This window comes from Epinephelus lanceolatus, chromosome 3 (genome assembly GCF_041903045.1).
Source record: "Epinephelus lanceolatus isolate andai-2023 chromosome 3, ASM4190304v1, whole genome shotgun sequence".
Taxonomy (NCBI): domain Eukaryota; kingdom Metazoa; phylum Chordata; class Actinopteri; order Perciformes; family Serranidae; genus Epinephelus; species Epinephelus lanceolatus.
Window position 1 is genome coordinate 37,331,927 of NC_135736.1, and position 23,765 is coordinate 37,355,691.

At 40.0% G+C, this 23,765-nt stretch overlaps 1 protein-coding gene across 8 annotated transcripts in view; it reads right to left on the minus strand.

The window, feature by feature from the left end:
* tenm3 (teneurin transmembrane protein 3) overlaps nucleotides 1-23,765 on the minus strand; it is a 567,981-nt gene that overhangs the window by 380,407 nt on the left and 163,809 nt on the right. The gene's annotated exons all lie outside the window — the stretch shown is intronic.

Sequence of the window (23,765 nt, forward strand, 5' to 3'; positions counted from 1 at the left end):
ACTGTCATCACTTAAGCAATATCACACGAGAGGGAGTGATGTTGTACTGTGATATCGTCACGGCTGTGATTTGGTCGTAGGCACGAGGCCACAACAGTTCAACAGTTAAATAAGCAAAGCTGATTAAGAAATGTTGAAAAATGAGGACAAAATAGATAATTTAAGCATTTTATTTGTCTTCCGCCAACAAAAATAGTTCCCTCAGGACTCTGCTGTCACCGTTGCTATGTAACGCAGACATGGTGCACCAGGCACTTACTCTTTATACACATTTATCTGCACATTTCCATTAATTGTGCAGCCGGTGAAATAAGTCTGTGGTGACTGCATGGTGGACTGTCACTTCACAGGCACAGCCAACTCTGCCTTCTGATCTGACAGTATGTTGCTTTTCTCCAAGTCATTGAGCTCCGCTGATGAAACACTGACAAACCTGGATGTGTGCCCAGATGGATTCAGCTTCTCCTCTCCCTCATCTTCCTCTGATGACCATTCATAGTTCAATTTAAAACTTATTTTAGGAAATAAATCCATATTTTTGGCTGTTTGACAGTGGATGAATTAATTAGTCTACAATGCAACTGCTGACCTAACTGACACTAACCATCAGTTTTGATTTGATTGTTGATTGCAATCAGCTGTGAGGCGGAGTGATACATACACAGTGAAATAACCGTGATGTTGTACTCCAATATCATCACAGTTTTACTGTCTCTCGACCAATCAGATTGCAGGGCCGGAACTAACTGATGTATAAATGTGCATTGTTCTATACATTGCCTCTCCTGTGTAGTTACATCACTGGACCAAACTAAAGTGACAGAAAATAACTGTATTCTGGTCGGGGTGGAAAAACCTCTGAAGCAGCGTTTTTGCATGAAGAAAGCTACTCCATTTTTAACTTGCTTCTAAAACCTGGCACCTCTTAGCCTTCACAAGTGCATAACTATAAGTTGCGCAAAGACTGGACCCTTTGGCAGGCCGGTTCTGGCCCCCGGCTTGTGTGTTTGACACCCCTGATCTAGAAGACATTTTGAATGAGCTCTGTTAGTGTTTCACTGCGTTTTGTTTCTAGTTCAGATATTTTTTTAAATCTTATAACATCAATATTTGCTCTGTTAAAAACAGGGAGGCTCAGATTGCCAGGGATCTTAAGAGAAACATGATTCTTGTTGAGCTTGTTGCAAAATGATCTAAAGCACATAGAAGGCTCAGATTGCAACAAATTTTAGGAGAGGCAGGATGCTTTCTAAACTAAAACTAAAGCTGAAACTTGTTCCTGATTATTTATGTAAAAAAGTAAACATATATGAAGGCAAGAGATTTGTCTTCTGGCGCACTGACAGAGGACGAAAGAACACAGGGTACCAAATTACAAAGAGATGCACTGTTTCTGTGAGTTCAAAGATTTTTGCTGCTGGTGTGATGTCGTTTTTTTTCTCCCTCCATTTCTCCCCTCAACGACACATACAGTAAATCAAGCATTTGCCCTTTTACCCAGGGGCAGAAGTAACTTCACTGAACCCTCTGGTTACCACACCAAGCCACTGCAAAGCAAGCACAGAGTGTGGACTGGTGGCTGCAAAGGAGCAAGTTCACCTCCTGGGCACTACTGAGCAAGGAACTGAAACCCAACTGCTAAGGCGCGACCCAATGAGGCAGCACCTTCGCTCTGACATCTCTCTGTATGTTAATACCTGTGTGTATTTTGGGCCTGTGTGTAATAATAACAAATTGAGTATAACTGTTTGCCCAGCAGCAGTTGATTAAGTACTCCTTAGTCTTCTTCTTCTTTGACAAACTGTGTTACCCATCATGTTTTAGTACTTTTACTTCCTTTATATTAGGTAGCACTTAATCTCTATAAACAGATATCTGCATTTTTTATACAGAATTTCAGGGAATGTTAGGGTATTTTGGTATCAGAAACATTCTAGTTTCTGTTTTTAGTCAGAGTATTGACCAGTCATGCTGAAGCAGGCTTTGGTTGCCCGCAGGTAAACAGTTTGTGTGAGAAGCAAAGAAGGCGAGACACATTGGCTGAAATGCAATCTAGAAAACCAATGGCTATTGTCTGATAGCGATTTAGCTTTTTATTAGCTTTTACCTGATTAATCTGCATTGATATGCAGATGGTAATTAAACTAAATGTTGTCTGGACCTGTCTTAAGTTGTTAATCAAACCATAAACAATGAGCAGCGCATAACAAAGGAAGTCCGGGCCCTGATGTCTGCTGGTTTCTCTGGATCTCTCTAAATAATGGCCGTTGCCTCCAGAGGCTTTACTGTCATCAGACGATAGCTAATGGGTTCCGGGACTGGGTAGCAAACTATGGCCATGTTATCGTAGTTTCTTTAAATGGTTATGTCTCAGACTATCCCCTGTGTGTCAGAGCCTGATCAGCCACTATATAGAGCATGTTTCAACCATGTCTCAGTCTGTCAGGTCAGTTTGTGCTGCTCAGTTCTCTTCTGTTAGTATTTCAGTCTAGTTCTGTTTTGCTGACCTCATTTATGCACCCAGAGTTATTTTCAGAATTTTTTTTATTTTTTTGGCCTTTTGCTTTTTGTAAGTAAAAAAGGAAAACATCTTTATAAAAACAGCACATCTCTATCTCTCTGGTCTAACCACTTGGTCTAAAACACAAGGGGCTTCTTCCAAATGTCAAATTCCATATAAATAAGAGACTAAATATGACAAAAAATAAGCCCAACTGTGTTAGGAAATCAAATGGGAGGCATGGATGGATTGTGTGGTAACACAATCTTACATACCGTTGAGGAGCAGATTTACATTGAAGTGTAATTATTAAAATACTCAGGGGTAACACACATGTAGCAGTGCACACTGTAATGGCAGTGGAGGTTCAGTTTACAGTACTGTGCGTGGCTAACATATTTTGCTGTTTCATAAAATGAAATTAGCAAGCACAACCACCCAAACCTGACTAGCCTCCTTTGAGTGTCCTCAAATACCAATATTTATTATTTAATATTTATTCTAATTATATGTCTATACATTTCCCTAAATACTGTAATTGAGAAGCACAGCTCAGTTTTAGCCTAACTTAGGTCTACAACAACATTATTGAGGCAGCTTAGATATTTTACATTTTGCATTGTGTCATGTAGTGTTCTGCATGATATATGTACAGAGAGGAGTGTCAGTCTGTGAATGTTGTAAATGACAGAAAGGTCTGAGCCACATGTGCAGTGGACAGCTTCATTTTTCAACATGAACAAAACTAGACAAGCCACAGAGGGATGTCACAACATTGCCGAAATACTGGGGATTCATACCAATTTGTGTGCTTATTTTTTAAACCATCAGACTCACTTCAGTAAGTGACTTTGCCAGCTGCTGGGTGTGTGTTTTACTACTTACTTACTTACTTACTTTAACAGCCAGTCACAGTGCTGTGCACCAAAAACCAGTTCAATGGAAATGGATTTGGTATAGCTGTTAATGATCCGTTAAAAGATGTCTTGTTTGGCCCTGAACCTGATTCCTGCAGATCGGCTCAGGAATCTGTGAAACTGTTAGATGCTTGATGATTGTGCTAGCACACAGGAACATCAAAAGCTTGAATATAATGAACACTTTTCTTTTTCAATGAATCCGGGCTCAGCTACCACGTCCTCCTGGGACACTTCGGCTAACACTGGACTGGGTGGTGAAGCCTTCAGACTCTCATGGAAATAAATGGAGGTGTTAACTTGCTGTTTCCCAGTCTGAAAGGGCCTGGCCTGTACTCACAGTCAGGGTACGTGTGTGTGTGTGTAGTCAGCTAGCCTGTTAAAAAATCAGTACCTTCACTAGTTGGCACCAAAAATGTTTGTTAGAGGAAAACAGGAGGATTTTGGAAATGCAAGTGAGACTAACCAGCAGCTCTGATTAGGGCTGGGCAATATGACGGTATATAGCGTACAGTGGTAAAAATGTGTTCACTGGTAAAGATTTAGTAATACTGTTTTTACCACAGGTGCTATTCTAGGCAGGCTTTGTAGCAAATCAAGGCTGGATTCTCACATGATGTTGTGAGTCACACAATATCTCCGGATCTTGCAATCTCCCAAATCCAGCTGCCTCGAGAGACAATGAGGTTTGGGCAGACATGGAAAAAGGAAATTGAAGTTGTAAATTCAAAAACCTTGAACACTTGAAATCATAATTTTTAGGAACCTTAGAGCTTCCACTTAGAATACATTTTTGTTTTATTGTGTGTTGTGTCTTGCGAGGTGGTTGTTTTTTTTTCTTGTATGGAAGTTCCAACTAAAAGAAAAAAAGATAACCAAATGCACTGAGGAAGGTGTGATTATTTTAAACCATGTCCTAACTGAATTTACAGAATAATTCCTGTATTACTGTTGCCATGTCCTAAAATTAAATGTAGACGATTTTGACCATGTTGCCCAACCCTAGCTTTGATCACCAACTCTCTTTCTCTCTCTCTCTTTCACATACACACACACATGCACAAACACCCACATGTGCTCTCAGACTCATACACACGGATGTTTCCCGCTAGGCTGAACGAGAGAGGTGCTGTAGGCTTGTCATTAGTTGGGTGCACAGGAGATCTTGAGAAGCCTAAATGTACATGTGTGTGTTTGCATGCACACTCATGCATGAGGGAGTTACCGTGTGTGTGTGTGTGTGTGTGTGTGTGTGTGTGTGTGTGTGTGTGTGTGTTTGAATAGAGATGAGTTGGGCAGTAAAATACCCAGTAACTAAATGTTATTTGTTAACTTTTATATAGTGAGTGATTGTCAGGTTTTGTAGGATAACGTGCAAATGTTCATAATGAATACTGCAAACTGCCACACATTTCAGTGCCATTTAAAACAAGATTTAGTTACTGAAAAATGTGATCAACGATTTCAAATGGCTTTTATAAAAGTCATTTTCTTACTTTCAGACTAGCCGTCTAGTCGAACTTTAAAGGTCCATTTAAATGTCCCGGAAATTATATAAACATAAATTATATCATAACTATAAACATAAACGTACTAGTACAATACGATAATAATGCTGACTTACAAAATTCAACTTAAACATCACAATTGACCTTTCCTAAGAGCAATCTTTTTCATTCATTTAAAATTGATTTCACACCTGTAATTTTGTTCATTTGGTCCAACAAAAGCAACAACAACAAAAAAAAAAAAGATGCATCACTGCCAAGATGTTTAACATGATGTCACATCAACTGAGAGTGAGTCATAGATTGGGTAATTTTAAGGACCGTCATCCTGCATCATTTGCGTGACATGGCCCCATGTGGTGGGTCATGCACGTCGTGCAGCACTTTCCTAAACCTATGTATGTGTTTATTCGACTTATGTCACGATGAGTTCACTGATTGTAAGTAGTATTAGTAGAGACTGCAACTGAACGTATGTTGTGAATACAGACGAGTCAGAATAGGACAAAAACAGGCACCTTCTGTTGTAACATTACTAAAAGAGATAACTTAATAAGAAATTGAATTAACTGTAACTTTATACCTGCAGTACAATAAAATATACACTATCACCGAACAATGTGGGTGGTTCACTTCGCTGTCACACCATGAACAAACCACACCCGAGTTTGCTTGGAGGAGACTCACTTTTTTTCAGGTGGGCTTGGTTCAGTTGACAGCTTTCACACCACCAAAATATAATTTGGACAAAGTGTTCATTTTAACTAAACCAAACATGTCAGGTGTGAAAGCCCCCTCAGAGAAAATTACTATTAAGGCAAACCTAACAAGCAAGTATTTGCAACTTCTTCTCAAAATGTGTTTCATCACACTGTATTTCCATGTCTATAAAATCTATTAAAGCTGCCATTCAGTCACTTTCTCTCTGCTCTGAAAAGCTGGAGCTGTGCTTTCCCTTGACATGCCTTTGTGTTTTTCTAGAATAACAAGAGAGAGGAAATGGAGAGACATGCTGGCATTGCCTGTGCATACACGTTACTATGTATAAATTGTCCAATATTAGCTCATTGCAGATATATCAATGTCGGCAGAAATAAAGGATAATAAAGGATATAAATGACAAAAATTCACATACAGACCTACTAAAGATATGGTTTAAAACAGTGTCTCCATTCACCACTATATAGGCTACTATAGGCTACATGTCTCAGTCATAATTGTGAAAAAATAAAAAATAAAACAAAAGTAAAAAAAAATAAATAAATAAATAAAAAAAAAGGTTGATGTTATGAATTATGTAAAGATAATGAATATCAATATTGGTATCTGCCTAGACAATCCTGTATCATTCAGGCCAGCGGTTCCCAACTGGTGGGTTGTGGTCCAAAAATGGGTCACGAGTCCATTCTGAATGGATCGCAAGTGACTCGCCTACCTCTACGCCTAAGCACAGAGCTTTTACTTTAAGGTGCTGATTCCTGCTGAAGAGTGAGTGACTAACGGACAGGTCCTTGACAGAAACAGCAAAGTAGCTCGAGGACATGGCCAAACCCAAGTATGACACTGAATCTATTGAACTGTGTGGACCTTGAACTAATGACAGTGGAGAAATCTGGACCCCGTGGTTGGACCAGTTGGGAACCACTGATTTAGGCTTTCCTATTAATATGCATTTGTGTGTGTATTATTTGTGTACGTGTACTAACTTAGCCAAAATCTGACATAACATAGGAGGGGATTAAATATAAATGTATCCACAACTGCTTTTTAAATGTAACCGGGACACACACACACACACACACACACACACACACACACACAAAAACACAAAAAACAACAACAAAAAAAAACAAGAGCCATTTAGTAATTCCTTTACAATATTGTTTTTCAGCATGGAAAATCCACTAAACTCACCATGCCCTTGTATGCAGGATAACAATAAATACAACAACAATACTATTAATACCAATATTAATTCAGTGTTCCACAGACAACCAGTGATATTTCCCAAGCTGTTTCTGTCAAACACACACACTCCCAGTGCATCAAAGATAAAGTTGTACTCCATTATTTTCAGACATTTCAAGACTACTAATACAAGAGCGATTACAGCCTGTAGGCAAGAAAATCCATTTTGAGAACAACTGGCACCATGTACAAAGGAAAAATACTTAATTTAAGAAGTGGGAATGTTAGAAATAATACCAATACTAATAACGTGGGAAGAATGAAACACTGACTAGAACGATTAAAAGGAGAATGCAGCTTAACGGGCTAATTGATTTACAGAGCTACAGAAAAAAAAGCAAAAACCTATCAATAAGCAGCAGATGAAAATTAAAACAAAGACTAGAGCTGCATTTGTATTCACATTTTTAAGAACTCTCCAAACTATAAATGCATCAGCAATTACCTAACTACCAAAAGTAATCAATTATCAATTAATTAACTTGAGCATAAAGTCAAGACAACTTTTTACATGGGTTCCTGCATCCAGGACATATTCCATTCAAGGTAATAATTGTATGTAATTACTGTACACGCCAAGAAAAAAAGTAAAACAATAAATTCAGTAAGTTAAAGCTTTACTTTGAAATAACTATGACATGTTAACATGTTTATTTCAAATAAATACAGTATGTAGCAGCAGAGGCTCCAATTAGTTTGTTAGACACCACACTTTCAATGTACATGTACATATTTTCCATTTGAATATTAAATATCTAACACTGCCACATCTTTAGGATTTGTCAGACCATACTAAGTAGCTTTCTAGTAAATTTCTTTCAATTTCTAAACACATTTCACACTTGCAGCTTTCACACAATTTGTCTCGTTGCTGCCACTGTTAATCCTCAAGAAAATATATCTGTTTGTTGAAGGAGGAGTTGTGCTGTGACAGAAAGGTTTAAGGAACACTGCACCTCTGTGAAGAAGCAGAAAAGGAGCTGAGGAGGACTGCACCCCTCTAATATAGGCCACTCACACGATGTACCCCGCCGATGACATGTTCGACCTGTGTCTCATCCCGTCATACATGACTACTGTCACAAGTTCATCTTTAGGTCTTGCTGTTCACAGAGTCAGAAACAGAAGTCTGCACCTGCTCCATACAGCATCACTGCCAAACCATAGAACTGCATTAAACTGAACACTGTAACCCAAGATTCACACCAGAGGTGAGATGTCAGTGGTGTGTAAGCACTATGGACTGATCCATCTGTTGAATCAACGCTGACCCAGTTAGACATCACTTCTAACCTCAGATCAAGTTGTCCTTTCTCCACTGCAGCTCCCAAGAAGGTGAAAGGACAGCCATCTGCCAAATTGTTTTCACTGTTGCCAACTCCTCAGTAAGAAAAGTAGCTATTGGCTGTCCTAAAAGTCGCTAGAAGTCGCTAAATGACGTCATCGCCTAATTTGCATAATTGTCCATATGCATGTAACTGTAATGGCTGCTGTAGGAGAGAGGAATAATATCGTGGGAGAGAAAAAACTGAGTAAAAAAACACCCTGAATATGTTTAGAACTACACATGAACCTTCTTTCAGTGATTTATATTAGACAAAGAAAATTTTACATTTACATCCCACCCTGACTGTAAACCAGGTCGGGATCAGCTAGCGGCGGTTCTGCGCATGCGCGATTCACTTGCAGTCTGGACATGGAGGGGTTAACATCTCCTGCTCTGACTGCTGCTGGGAGGGAGGACTGGGCCGTCTGTGAGTGGTTTGAGGCAAGAGAGGAGCCCACGGTAGCATCCACTGCTCATTGAGAAGAATAAGAATGATATATGCTCTCACAACAGAGTCTCCAGAAGTCTTCAATAACATCAGACATTTGTCGCTAGTCGTTTTTTTTGAAAAAGAGTCACTAGAGGGGTCTGAAAAGTTGCTAAATATAGCAACAAAGTCGCTAAGTTGGCAACACTGATTGTTTTCACCGGGATGACTCATATAATGTAGGAATATACGTATGTACATATGCATTAAATGACCACATTTTTCTAAATTCTCTGAGCACCTATTTTCATTCCTTGATGACCTCTGTGAAAGACTTGTGCCAGGTGACAAAAGGGAATGAGTGAGACAACATCCAGAATGTTCTAGGGAGGTTTAAAGTTTACGATCCGCATATGATCAGATGTCCTTCTTGGACGTAATGAATGCTGGACATCTGCAGAAGTGTTATGTGGATGGAAACTTGACAGGGTTGAGTTGGTGTGGATTGATCCATTTGTATAAATAGAAGAATATTTGTTCCATGTGACAGATTAGTGACAGATGTCTACTGAACCGTTTGGTGCAAGGCTCTCGGTTCTGTACGCATTACGAACAGAATGATACGTTGAACTATCCTATTACATTTTGAAAAAAAAATGTACAGCTTCAACTGTGTTTAACATAACGTGCTCAGTGCCACTGCACTCAAAAAGGCAGCCCACACAACGAAACAGGCAACATGCTGTCAGCAACCCCCCTCCCCAGCTCGTTGCAAGATGGTTAGTAAGATGGCAGTGGCCGATGTTTTTCTGTTGTCACATCAGTTTTGCACAGGCTAAAAGAAGCTCGAGACTAACAGTCACAAACTTAAATTAATTAGCAGGTATACAAGGAATGTTTAGCAAATTGGCTCTCTGATCTCACTGCTGTGTGACGAGATGGCGAGTAGCAGCTGGTGTCCCAGTAAAAAGTGAAAGGACACAATAAACTCACTAGGGTCGCGTCAGAGGATGCACCCTATTGTTGCCCTGATGATGCTACACTGTGAACAACGAATCCCTGTAAAATCAGTAGGGACAGTGAGTTAGCTCTAAGCAGCTGGTGGCCACGGCTGACGGAGGTTGAGTTACAGTACCAAGCATTCAAGCTCTATTAAGTAAAAATGAGTAGTGGGTAAAGGTAAATTATAAGGTTTTCATGAGGTGTTCAGGTAATTCTGTGAAATGTAGCTTTTGGTGAGAAACTTGAATAAACACAGTTGTTTGAAGGAGAAATCTGTTGATTTTCACAGCAATAAAAAACATCTTAGAGAGGGAAGTATGATTTTGCCTATTATATACCATTCAAAGACTTTTTTTTTTAAAGATGTTTTTCATGTGAAAGGTTATATCAAAGGTTGTTTCAAAATTGTGTAGTGTAATGAAATTTATATTTGTGAGGAGCTGTTTTTGTTTCATGTTCTGGTAAGAAGACACCTCTGAAGATGGGTCACTCATGCACAGCTCCTAGCTCCTCGTCAACAAACATCATGTTAGTTTTAATAAATAAAGTAATTAAAATAACATATTTTCAATAAAGACAAATTTAAAAATGAAGGATATTTCTCTGGCACTTTAACCTTTTTGTTGTATCGCAAATGCACTGAACCATGACACAGCTGTAATGTTTTGAATGAAACCTTAAATGCTGTGAACCATTACACCCCTAATGTCTACAGATGCCTTGTGCAATGCAGGCTACATTGGCTCAATCAATTAAATTGAAGTTTCAGTTTACTTTCATAATTTAACATGCTTCTTTCTTTCTTGTGAGTTCATTTTGGTATATGTGGAGAGGACTAGATAAGGCTTTTATAACAGACTACCAGAGGACCTGCACTCTTCACTGTATCCTCTCCTCTAGAGACACATGCTTACATTGCAGCCCCGCTGTGGTCCCTTCTCTATCTTATCCGCTCACCACTCTGTGCCTCAGCGTCGGCTCCACGGCACCAGATCTTTTCTCCCTCCTTCACTACCTGACTTGTCAATATGTAAGGCCCTCTGGGGCAAAGACCATGTGTAACAGTGGAGCCCTGTCTCCTAGAAACTATGTTTGTACATTTGTAAATTCTTTTCATAATGATATTGTGGTGACAGTGTCATTGCTGCCTGGATTATGTTTAGAGACAGCATTTCTTTGACTTAATCAAAACACTACATTTATGTACTGCGCTGGAATCACAGGGAGTTGGTCGTGGTGGACGGCAGACACACAGAGTGCAGGACTGTGGCATCAAAATGAGAGGTCCACGTCCAGACTTGGTTAAGGTTAGGGAAATATCATAATTTTGGTTCAATGTTTTTAAAAAGGTAATAATAAAAAATAAAGCTGTAGTCTCTATGAGTGGATAGAGTGTTGAGAGATCGCCTGTTTTGGTGGAAAACAAATGAAATGCATTGTCAGTGAGCATTTTGCTGATACAGTCAGTATCAACATTTTTACAACTTGCCTGACACGTTAATTAGCAATTTACTCGGCATTATGTTTCCCTTAAAAACATTTGCTGTTTTAAATTAGTTGTATATAAGAGTAATTTCTATGGGATGGGCCTAGAGCAGCGCGTTCTGCTTATGTTTCATACAGCATTGCCTCACACGGCAGTGTCTTGTAGTTCCGATTTTTTTTTTCCTACTTTAAGGAAAAACACTGAAGTTGAATTGCGCAGTCTATTATCTACAGAGGGTTGTTAAGCTTTTCAATAGAACCTATTTATGGTGGTAAAGCCATAAAAATACTATTAAACTGCACATCAAGCTCTTTGCATGAAGTCCCAGTTAGATTTGACACAACAGAAATTCACAGTGAAGCTTGATTCTCGCAACCCCCACTGTCTTTCTCCCTCCCTTTAGATGCAGTCCCAGTTACAACAAGTTGCAGGAATACCTGACAGACACAATAAAAGTCACTGGTGCAAAGCCCATGGAAATTGTTCAGGTATACACAAAGATCTGATCTGTAGTTCAATGTGCAACAATGACAATGAAAGCTTTGTGAACAGTAGAGCTCTGATTCTCTGCCCGCACCCAATTGGGCCCGACCTGACCCACCGAGTTCGGGCCGGGCAGGGCTGTAATTTCTCATTATTCCGCCAGGCTTGAATTGTGTTGGTTCCTCGCCAATTTACCTTCTTTTTATGAAACTGGCAGTTCTTGTGCGTAAATGGCAGGAGTTTTAATGGACTGAATCAAGAGGGAAAGAGAGAATGGGGGTTGGGGGTGGCGGCATGCAACTGAGAGAGGGAAAGTGACGGAACAACACAGCGATAAAGCACAGAACTGGGGGAGAGAGATAGGGCAGCTTGGTTGGCAGCGTTTACTTCTGCCTCCCCAGCAGTGGGAGAAATTTGTATAACATGCAGAGAGCAGCGGTGATCATCATCTGTGCCACATCGCCATGGACCACCATGCACCACAGACGCACTGAGGGGCGCAGCCCGCTCTGCCAAAATTCATGTTGTGCACGAGCTGACAAACTATTGAAATAAGGAGGAGCAGAAGGAGAAGTGGTGTAATGAAACACAACAGCCCGTAGCTTGTAATAAATGTTTTATATATATATATATATATATATATATATATATATATATATATATATATATATATATATAGATAGATAGATATTTTTTATTTATTTATTTTTTTTTAATTAATCAGGTTCCAAAACCGCTGCCCGTTCGGAGCTCTAGTGAACAGAAACATCTACAACTGAGGCACTGATAATATTAAATTCAGTTCAGATAATTATAATTTTGTTCATTCCTTTTAAAAAAATCTGTCCTTTGTATGTGCCCATCGTAACTATTTAGATGCAGTGGGCAGCTAAAGTGCAGCATCTCAATTCAATTTAATTCAATTTCATTTATAAAGCCCAATATCAATTATCGTTCAAAGTTACCACTGCGCTCTGACCCTCCTGGTGCGTAGTCGAAATAAATATCCAGAAAGAACAAAAATAGTTTGAGGATCGCACACAGATATGTCCATCAGCAGATAAAAAGTTTTTAATGAAGCCTTTCAAGCATTTTTAAGGACAAAGCGCTTTCGGCCATCCGGCCTTCATCAGTGTGAGTTGGCCAATATCACAAATGACAATTTGCCTCAGAGGGCTTTACAGAATACGACATCCCTCTGTCCTTGGACCCTCACAGCGGATAAGGAAAAACTCCCCAAAAAATCTTTAACAGGGAAAAAATGGTAGAAACCTCAGGAAGAGCGAGCGTGGAGGGATCCCTCTTACAGCACGGACAGACGTGCAACAGATGATGTGAAGTAGATGTTGTGTGTACATGTCGTGTGTATCTCGAGATCAATTTCAGCTCCAAGGTCACTGGCAGGAGTATTCCTAATACTAATGGTAAGCATGAATGGGGGTGGGGTTAGAGGAAACCAGAGCACCTGAGGTGAACATGCACCTTTCACACAAAAAGGCAGGAGGAGGCCCTGGTGAGCTGTGAGCCCAGGACCCTGTTTCTGTTGACAGTGTTAACTGCTTGATGCCCATCCCCTGTGTGTTCTCTCACAAATGGCAGGATCTATACTGGGTACACACTGACATGATTTGCACTATTAATCTGTGGAAAAAGGGAAAATATACAAATGAACCCAAGTTACATTTAACTAACGCCTCTCCTGATCTCTTCCCCCCTTTGTCCAAATCACATATTTCTGAGGTTAAACTCTGTTTTCTTTTTTTTAAAATTATTGTGATTAATTGAACAGTTCTACCTGCCTCAAAATGAGGTTAAAATTGAAATAGAACTTGAATACCATCCATTCCTACCAGCCCTCCATGTTTTTTGGTCAGCCTCCTGATTTTCACTGCCCCTAACCCCATACTTCAGTTTTGCAGTCTTTACGTTATCTACATTCACATTTTTATTTGACCTTCTTAAAGTTTCACTATTCCCAATTTCGGCTCTGGCATTTCGAAGCTATCACATCTGTCCTTGCTACTATTTTTGTGAACGACCTGCAGAAGGAGTGTTCCAACACTGGTATTTTCCTGTCCTCTAAATTCGTTCTTCCCATCTGTTGTATTTTGGTGCCCAGCACATCACACCTGGTGCACAGGTGGGAGGAGAGTTTAAAAGGATCTTAGATTTTGCGCTGAAAATAGATGTCTTAGACAATGCTTCTGGTGCAACGCCACTCTGCTGCCAAAATACTGTTGTTATGCAAATATACAGCAGAATACTATACGAAAACCTCCTCCTTAATTTCGTGAAATCTTGTGAAAAATGGAGGACAGAGTACAGCCCTGCCCAAAATTTCCAAGACACCAAAGCATCTGAAAAGCAGTGTGTGGCAGTATTTTGGGTTCTCCTCCGTAGATGGCAAAATTACGTGTTAGCCGACTTTGTAAAAAGCAGCTGCCTCACACTACATCAACAAGTAATCTGAATTTTGGCTTTGTTTTTCACTCAAAACTATGTTTTTAAAAAGTTGACAGCCCTATGCCACATACCTTTACACATCAGACGGGCCTGTTATACCTCAGTGTTCTGATGCTCATGCAAGATATGTCAGATTGGCTGCGCTCATTATTTCTGTGTGCCCTGACCTCCTTTCCAACTTCTGTTGCAGGTTATTCAGCAGATCATGTCTGATTCAATACATGCATTACAGTGTAAATGCTGCTGTACATGCAGATTCTATGATGTGATTTGAAAATGTACAACCTGAGAGAGCAGAATCAAAGAAGCTGTAAGACAGCAGCAAACCACTATTAGCTGTGTGAAGATACAGGAGAGAAATACTGTCGTGAGCAAAGAATGTAGTGCTGCTTGTGCATGTATGTTAGAGCATGTAAGTTCCTGTGAGTGTGACCCACTGGCTAGCTCATCACCGCTGCTCATTACTGCACACATTACTGCTGATTGCCACTGATATCAAGTCAGCATCATTGTGGGAGGTTGTGTTTTTCAGACATTGTTTGCCATTTGTTGAGCTGTTGCAATATATCTTTGTGATTGGCAGAGCTCTTTCAGGGTGATGTGTCTGGCTGAGGGTGTATTTATCAATCACTACGCCCTCTGCTGATCTAAATTCCACTTCAACCAGCCCCTTTACACTTTGCACTACTGCATCTCCATGAACTAAAAAGGAGGAGATGCCCACAGTCTGTGCACCCAAGCCCAGAAAAGCTTCAACCAATCAGTTGACATTCAACGCTGAAATGCTGTAGCTCACTTAAAAAAGAGGTGAGTAGCATCCGTATCAAGCTCTAGCACCTCACATAGTTTATCACCGACTAACAACTAATGAACTAGAAACTGCCACTGCTAAACTACCTCAACTTGCATCACTAACAGTAACTTTGCAGGCAGCAAAAGTCGGGTGTCATGGTCTCACACATGCCAAAACAGCCCTCGCTGAAACCTTCTGCCACGCTTCAGCGATCCACCATCTTCTGCCGCTGAGGGCTCTAACCTTTGCTGTGTCCACCAACTTTCTGAGTATAGGTCAACGTGAGCCCACTGCTGTGGTCAGACTGTAATCGACCTACCTCACCTGCCATCTGGAACTCCCACAAGGGAATGTCATCCATTTTCTTACACCATCAACACCAATAGAAAACAGCAGAACAGTAATATTAGGTCACATAAATTAAATAACCTTCCACTTTTACAGTGGAACAAAGCATCACCAAGTCAGACAACATATAGATGTTAAGGCAATAAAAACTCCACAGCAGCTAGAGCCCTAATCTCTACAAACACATATATGCATATGTATGCTGCAGACAACAGTACAAGTCTTTGGTTTTGGAAGAGTTCTGGTTTGTGTTTATAGTGAGATAATAGTAAAGAGTACTATTGACTAATCAAGTTTGAGCAGCAGGTACAAAGTCTGTGTGGAGAGGCAGAACACATTAGCCGAAAAAAATGCAATCTTGGAATGCAACGGCTATTTTCTAACAAGGATTTAGATCTATACTAGGTTCTTGTTTTATTTTGCTTTGTTTTTTAAATTTATCTGCATTCAGATCTACTTGTAGAGATTTGCAAAAATGGCCGGCACACAAAACAGGAGGTCACACCGGGTCTGCCACAATATTGGCCATTCCCTCAGGGGCTTTATTGTCACCATTAAAGCAAAAAGAGAGCCTCAACAATTTGCACACCGCATAGCGCACACTCACAGTTACATAGCAAGGCCAGCCAGAGGTTGATGAAATCCTACTCTGTGCGGTGAGATGTACATTTTCAGTAAAATGACAATCTTATTGTTAAAATTTTTAATAACACATATTCCGACACAAAACTATACAAGCCATATGTTTCATCAAATGCTGCAGCCTGCCTTCTCTGGTGTCAGTTGGGTGTAATACTCCAGTAACAACGAATGGCAAAATGTTGCGAGCAGAAAAAATGGGTGTTTTAGCAACTCTGGCATAAAGGATTGTGATGTTCATTACAAAGTAAGTAATATCTGCTGCCTTACGTTTGACACACAGCTCCGCTCACTCACCAGACCACTTCCAGTCTGCAGATGTTTCACTCTCTGCCCATCTTTGGCACAGCAGCCTTCAGTGCTGATAAGCATGATATTTACCAAATAGGATAGTGCTGTGAGCAGGACGCTGATCCAACTGCATTGGAGCCAAAGTGGCAAAATTTTCAGTTAATTTGTTTTATTGGTTTTCAGATTAAAAAAATAACAATTCTGATCATTGTAAGAAAGGCTGAATCTGTTGATCCCTAGTACTCACCAGTCCACTCAACCTGTCTTGTCCCCAGGGATCGCGTTAACCGGGTATTCTCGGTCATTGACCGTTTTTTTACAACAATGACCAGAAAATCTGAAGGCCGAAAAAGAAAAAGTCATTCATCTGCTTCATGTAGCGTTGTTGACATAATGCCCTGGACACACCAGACGCGGAACCGAAGCACAGCGCCCAGCAGCGGAGGCAGTTTTCAATCGGCACAGATGTTAACCTATCTGACTGTCCACACAGGCCACTGAGCAGAGCGGAGCGCAGCGCTTCACTTTGGCGTCTGGTCTATTTTTCATGTGAGCCGCGAGCGCTTCTGTCAAGCTGAATAGAGCGGATCGTACCAAACAGGAAGTCGGACACAGAAAAGACGAGAGAATCCAGCCGAATCCATTTTCAAAATAAAATAACAACAGCACGCACTGTGGAACCTGAGGAGAAAATACCGTGTTTATGATTTAAAAAAACACAACAGTGCATAACCGAACACATTTTTCAATACCATAATCACTTCATTACAATTTTAATTTTGTGTGACCGAGCCTACAGGCATAACTACACAACGCCCTGGTCACACCAGATGCGTTAGTGCCGTCCGGTGTGTCCAGGGCGAAGCCTAATGGCACGGGTGTGTGGATGTCTGTTTATCTTTTCGTTCATGTCCTTATTAATGCACACTTTATAACTTGTTTGTTGGATTTATTAAAAACGAACAAATGAAAACGAAATGTCTTTGAATATCTTTATTATCATTTAAAAACGAAAATTAAAATGGCCGGTAAAAATAGATTATGACTGGATTTTTATGACCCTGTCGGTCAAAATGACCCACTCTGCTCCACAAAGTAAACCGAGCTGAAAAGGGCTCAGCAGTCACAACTGTGACAGAGATTGTCACAATAGAACAAAGGCTGTTCACACCTCAATAAAGGTTGAGGTAGTTAGTTAAATGTCGTTTACTGTAGACGACCCTCCCAGAAGGCCACTATGAGCATTTTAGCCAGGCATGTACCTGTTGGTCACCCAATATCGTGGTGTGTTGTCAAGAGCATGCTATGCTGAGATAATCCTAACCTTGACCACAGATTAAGATAGAAAAGCTTGTAATAATAACTTGTTCCTCATCCATCATTTTCCACACAAGAAAAAAGATTAAAAGAAATTACCTCCTCTCTTCTGAATATGTGAATAAGCTATTATTTATCTTAAAAGGTTTAACCATAAGAAAGAAAGTGATCTTCCTCTCTACCTCTAAGTATATGTGCATTAAAGGCCTCGAGTTTCCACATCACGCTTGTGTAAGTTTTATGTTGGCCCTCACTCGGCTTCCAAACTAGCTGTTATGTGACAAATCCTGTACTTACTCACACATCTTAAACTCAGATTCACAGTGAGCTCAGTTCAGCTTTTACTGTGTCAAATATACATATCATTCTACACTGAGAATGACATGATGGAACAAAGGGCAGAACACACTTCATGAGACCGAGTGCTAGAAAGACAGTACAACATGTATTTTACAAGCTACTGGTAAAGGGGCTGCATTCACACACACACTGATGGCAGCACTGGGATTGTCTATTGTGTATAATGAAATGAAAATGTATCCAAAAATTTCAGCAATTCTGAAAATGAATTAGGGCATATCATTTCAAAATAACTTCAGTTTTGATCATTTCTTCCATTATTTCACAAATTGTTGCTTCATGATGTATTTTACACAAGTTACTCATATGATTTATTTATATCTGACAATGTTGACTGTGGGGGTGGGATGTCTTCAGAGTTAACAGGAAGAACTATTTTTACTGGAATATGACAGTCAGAGACAGAGGCGACACCGTTGTGCAGCTGATGTTCCCATTTAAGAGGCAGTGGAAAGGCGAGAGTGGAGAATGACAACGGATGAGAGGAAAATGTGAGAGCAGAGGTCAAAGGTAATAAACGCTGAAGATGTAGTGAAGTGTTCTCTGCGACATGCACATGAAAATGTATGTTCATGCTGGTCCACACTATTCATCACTTCCCATGTTCCCTTTTGCACTTGAGTCACTGGGCTGAGAGCATGGTGGGATTTTAGACACGCACAGTACAGTACATACACACACTAGTGTTTAAGCCTGGCTGAGCACCAATGAGCCTGCTTTTAATGTAACCAACCAGCCAGCAAGAGGCACACACAACCAATGTGCTGAAACACACTGCATTTCACTGTGTGTGTGTGCATGTGTGTGTAGAAATGTTAATGTAACCAGTCAGCCAGTGAGAGACCCACACTTTCAATGCAGGGTGGCAATGACCTTTTAACACATTAATAACCAGACAGACATTTCGGTTGTTGCTGGATGGCTGGCTACATTAAAAGTACTGTCATTGTTGTGTGTACACGTGTACATATCTACATGCAGTGTGTGCACGTAGAGTGTTACTGATTGCTTTTTTGTTACAATGCTACTTAACTTTAAAGAAGTTTTAAAAAGCATAAAAATGCATCAGTACATATTTTTTTGTCCAGTGACATTGACAGAGGCTTTGCAATGACAGCAGAGCAGCTAATTTTACCAGTACCTTGTATGTTTGTATTTTAATTTGCTGTGTGACCAAGAAAGGATGGCAGAGGAAATATCCACACACCAATGCAACTGGGCTGGACAGCCACCAAAAACAAGGTTCACAGGCTGAGCTCAATGCAAAAAAAAAACAAAAAAAATCCCGTCAATTTATTCAGGACATCTATGCACAAAAAGAAAGGTGCTCAAAGTGCAAAAAAAAAAAAAATAAATAAAAAGTGAAAAGCAGCAGCAAACATTTTAGTCCTTGACTATCATCACTGCTGAATAAACTGACTTTTTTTTGCAATTATCTCAGCCTTTGAACCCTTTTTCCGGTGGCTGTCCAGCCCAGTAGCAATCGTCTGTAGGTATCTCCTCTGCCGTCCCTTCTTGGTTGTCAACTGTACCGACGCACCCGAGAAACTTTTTTGTTGCCCTAAGTGGGCGCAGTTTCACAGCAGCCCCATGTGAGCCAGGGCAATGATGAATTCCCATTGCCTTGCAGTGGACAATTCATTGGCTTTTTCCCCCTCTGATTCCAATAGGAGACTTGAAGGCAACTTCAAAGGTCACAGTAAAAAATGATTCAGGATAAAATTTATCACTTTGATGTTATCAGTCTTTAACAATGTTTTTATCTGATTTTTGTAAACAAATGAACAGATTTTACAATAAAAGCTGGAAATACAAAGCTGTATACTGACGACAATGAACAATGATTAACTTGTACACCCATATTACAAATGCTTGCACACTTCTAATAATTATTTGTATGAAAAAAGGATACAGATGATCAAAACTGATGACAGACAATGGCGATAGATGCCCTCAACATATTGCTGTCATCCTGATTTTTTTTTCAAAATCTGCCACTCTGTCACTTCAGCTGCTAGATGAGATGATCAAACTCCTCGTGCTCATGAGCCACTTCGAAAATGTTATGAACCCTTCACTTTATATTCTCTGTCTCGTCCTTCTCATTAGGAAAAAATACCATCTTTATTGTTCTTGTGGCACAGGACGCCAAAGTCAAAAATATGGGATGTAAATCATGTCAACAGTTGTAATGTGTAAATGTGTCTTCGTGACTTTTCTCGGCATCTGCATTAGTATGAAACAGAAAATCTTTCTTCATCTATTTTTGTATTTACACACTGCAGTGCTGTGTCTCTTGTCTTGTCTGGCAGCTGAGTAACACTTATTTTTGAGGGACTGTTGGGGCGGATTGGCTCTCTTAACCCCCACAACATTGTCATATGCTAATTTAGTTGACATCGCCCAACCCCAGTCTCTCACTCACAAACACTCCCGCAAAGCCGAACTGACCTCCCCACATGCACACATCTCTGTCTGTGGAGTGTGTGACATTGAATAAATGACACGTGGGAAGTCAAGTGTTGCTATCCACCAACTCCAACCTGTTAATGTCAGCTAATATGAATAATACAAGTACGTTTGTCTCAATGTGTGAATGGCCCAAATGGCAAAAGTGAGAGGAGTTGACTGTGTGTGTCAGTAAGAGGAAGGGGAGGCAATCATACCATGCTGTGTGTGATGTATCAGTGTGGAATAACTGAAAGATGATTGAAAACTAAGCATCATTAGAAGGGCAACAGTATAATAAATAAAATCTATTCAACAATAGATTGTATAATTCCAAGACATTATTCTCATACTAATTTGATCCAGTGAAAATGTTGATTTGAAATATGACCAAGCACACTGATCTGATTCTCACCATGTTTGAAATGTACTCTCTTATTGTTTCAGTGGCCGTGTTAGCTTCCAGCCACGGACTGCCAGATCTCTGAATCCTACTCATTTGCTGCTGGTACACTCATAACATCCAACTCATAACATCCAACTCATAACATCCGTGGCTTCTGAAATCCATGCAATACAAAGTTGTTGCTGTTTCTGTAGGAAGATCATTTGGGGCTAGCCTAAAGGTCTAGCCTAGAGGTTTGGGAAAGATTAGGGGGATGTTTGAATGCTAGAAATGTCGACAGTGACTTTCATGGGATGCAAACCCAGGCTGTAGACATCGAACTCAAATGTATTAAATACAACCATCCTTTTCATCAACCTACATGCCATTACAACTTTGCTGTCACATATCAATATGCATGTATTGATATGGCATAAATTTAAATCAGAAGAAACAATTAATTTGATTCTCTTTTCAAACTACACTGTGGCCTCTGGGGGGAGGGGAGGAGGCTGCTGATGGGGCAGGATGTGATTAGCCAACACTGAATGGTCCGGTCAATGAGTATTGCTGATCTGACACACAATAATTATCCAAATCAACACAGGAAAGCAGCTGGTGAGGCATGATTCATAGGAAAGAAAAAAGAAAAACACCCGGTGCATGCAGATCAATCTTGTCCCATGAATTTTTGACAGAGATAAAGTCAATGATCAGGACAGAGCTGTGCATATTTAAAAATACTCATGACAAGAGATAAGATTTTAATTTGGTTTTATGAAGTCAATGCAGTATCAAAAATACCAAAAGCAATTTATGGGTTTTTTCGAGACCTCCAGTCTTGAATTCTAAGTTGTTGTCTTGCTGCCGCATCACTGAGTGTGTTTTAAAGGGCTGACTTGAGTTATCGGAGTAATACAACAGCACCGAGGATGATGGAAGGAATTTCCCTGAGGAGAGATGCAAGGTGAAACTCAGCAAGGGCACATTAAAATGACCAATGTATGGCCGTGTAGATTTCCTGAAAGGAATCTGTTGGTAAACATGATTTTAGTGATGCACAATAATATCGGCACATCATCAGTATCGGATGCTATTGGCTCTGAGATGAAATATCAGAATTGGCCAACATGCTTGATCTTAATTTGCACAATGAATGAATATTACATACATTGAAAAGTATATTTCATGTCGTCATCTGCTAAGAGTATGCATGCATAATACGATGTTAATTTCACTAGATATATCAACATCGTTTTTGGTTATCGGTCAATTGAGTTGTTACATCTCCGCTTATCAGATATCAGCAAGAAATCCCGTATCGTGCATCGCTACATGATTTTTCAATGTATTCTGCTGTCACTATGCAGCATAATGTCTATTCTACTGTTCACATAACGGCCTTTTTAGATCTTTGTATTTTCAGGTGAAGCTTTCACAATATCAGCTGCTACACAGTATAAAGAGAACCTCATTATGATGATCAGATCCAATGAATTTGTGTGGACATACAATATCTAGGATGTCATTTACATCACCACTGTATTGTGACTAGGGATGGGTACCATACTCCGGTATTGAGCTACATTCTTTAAGACCACAGAATTGATAAGCTCTGACCTTAACGGTTCTGCTATCAGTACTGGAGCAGTCGCATTTTTTTTTTTTTTTTTCTTACAAGATAAACGTTATCTTGCACATTTATCTCACCAACTCTGTCAATTATCCGTCATTGTATCATAATTTTCGCTATTCTCCCTGAAGACGAGAGATCTGTCTCACTCACCCTGGCTGCCTGCTGTGTGTGAGTGGAGAGCAGGGGGGCGGGGCTGTTGTTCCAGTGACACACGCACACGCACACAAGACAGCGCATACACCAATTCAAGCTCGTAGCCTACCTTTAGATAGATAATGATGGCTGAGAGAGCCAAACGGTCGAAAGTGTGGCTTTACATTACAAGAGTTGATGCAGACGCAGTGCGTTGTCACAAGTGTGACAAATGTTTTGCGTGTAAGGGCGGCAACACTAGTAATTTGTCAAAACACCTTGCGAAAGTGCATCATATTCAGACGTACAGGGTTTGACTGCCCTAGCACAGCTAGTTCATTTACGTCCAGTCCAGGTTTGTAACATTATGCTAGCAGCCAACACGTGGAGTTAATAACCATTAGCTATTTTGCGACCCTATTTACTAAATAGGGTTTCCGGCACAAGATAAAGGCTTACCGGCGACGGAGAAGCCTGGCTCCAGGTCCAACATTTTCCTCTTTGTTGGTGTCATGACTGTCCAGTAGTACTTGAACAGCCAAGCCGTGGCGGCACACAGGTATGTGGCGTGTCAGAAGGGGAAACAAGCCGTTCACATTTCTCTTTGTGGCAGGTAACGGTCCACAAACCTCACCGTACTTTAGGGACTGTTCTTTACTTGTCAGGGGAGGAGGGTGGCTGGTTGATTTTTATTTTATTTATTTATTTTATTTTGATCCCCCCTATGTTAATCACTTATTGATGCTGTTTTTGAAGTATGAATAAGTCAATAAGCAATTTATTCCATTGAAATATCATTGATGTATTATAAAAAAGTAATTTATCTTTTTATACTTTTTTGACAAAAGGCACATCTGCCTCATTTTTGCTGTGGTATTGTGATACTACTCAGAACCGTGATACTTTCACTGGTATCGTACCGTGGGTCCCAATTTTGGTACCGTGACAACACTATTATTTTATGTATATTACATTTCAAGTTGTAAAAAGTAAAATGTTTTGTTAAAAAACTATTTTGTTGCATAATGAGAATTGAGAAAATAAAGCAATTTATGTTCTTAATTTGTTTTTTTCCTCAAAAAGTATCAATAAGAGTACCATTAAAATACCGGATCGATAAGCAGTATCGGTAAGAGCAGTAGTACCGTTAAAATCTTAACGATACCCATCCCTAATTGTGACCCAATTCTGATTTGACTATTTTCTGATGCAACTACTTCAAGGTGAACAGAACAGAAAAATCTGAGGCAGATCTCCATCATGGTCACGATCTGCTGGAAACCAAAGGCACACAAGTATCTGCAGTTTTTAACTGACAGAAACAATGTGCATTCC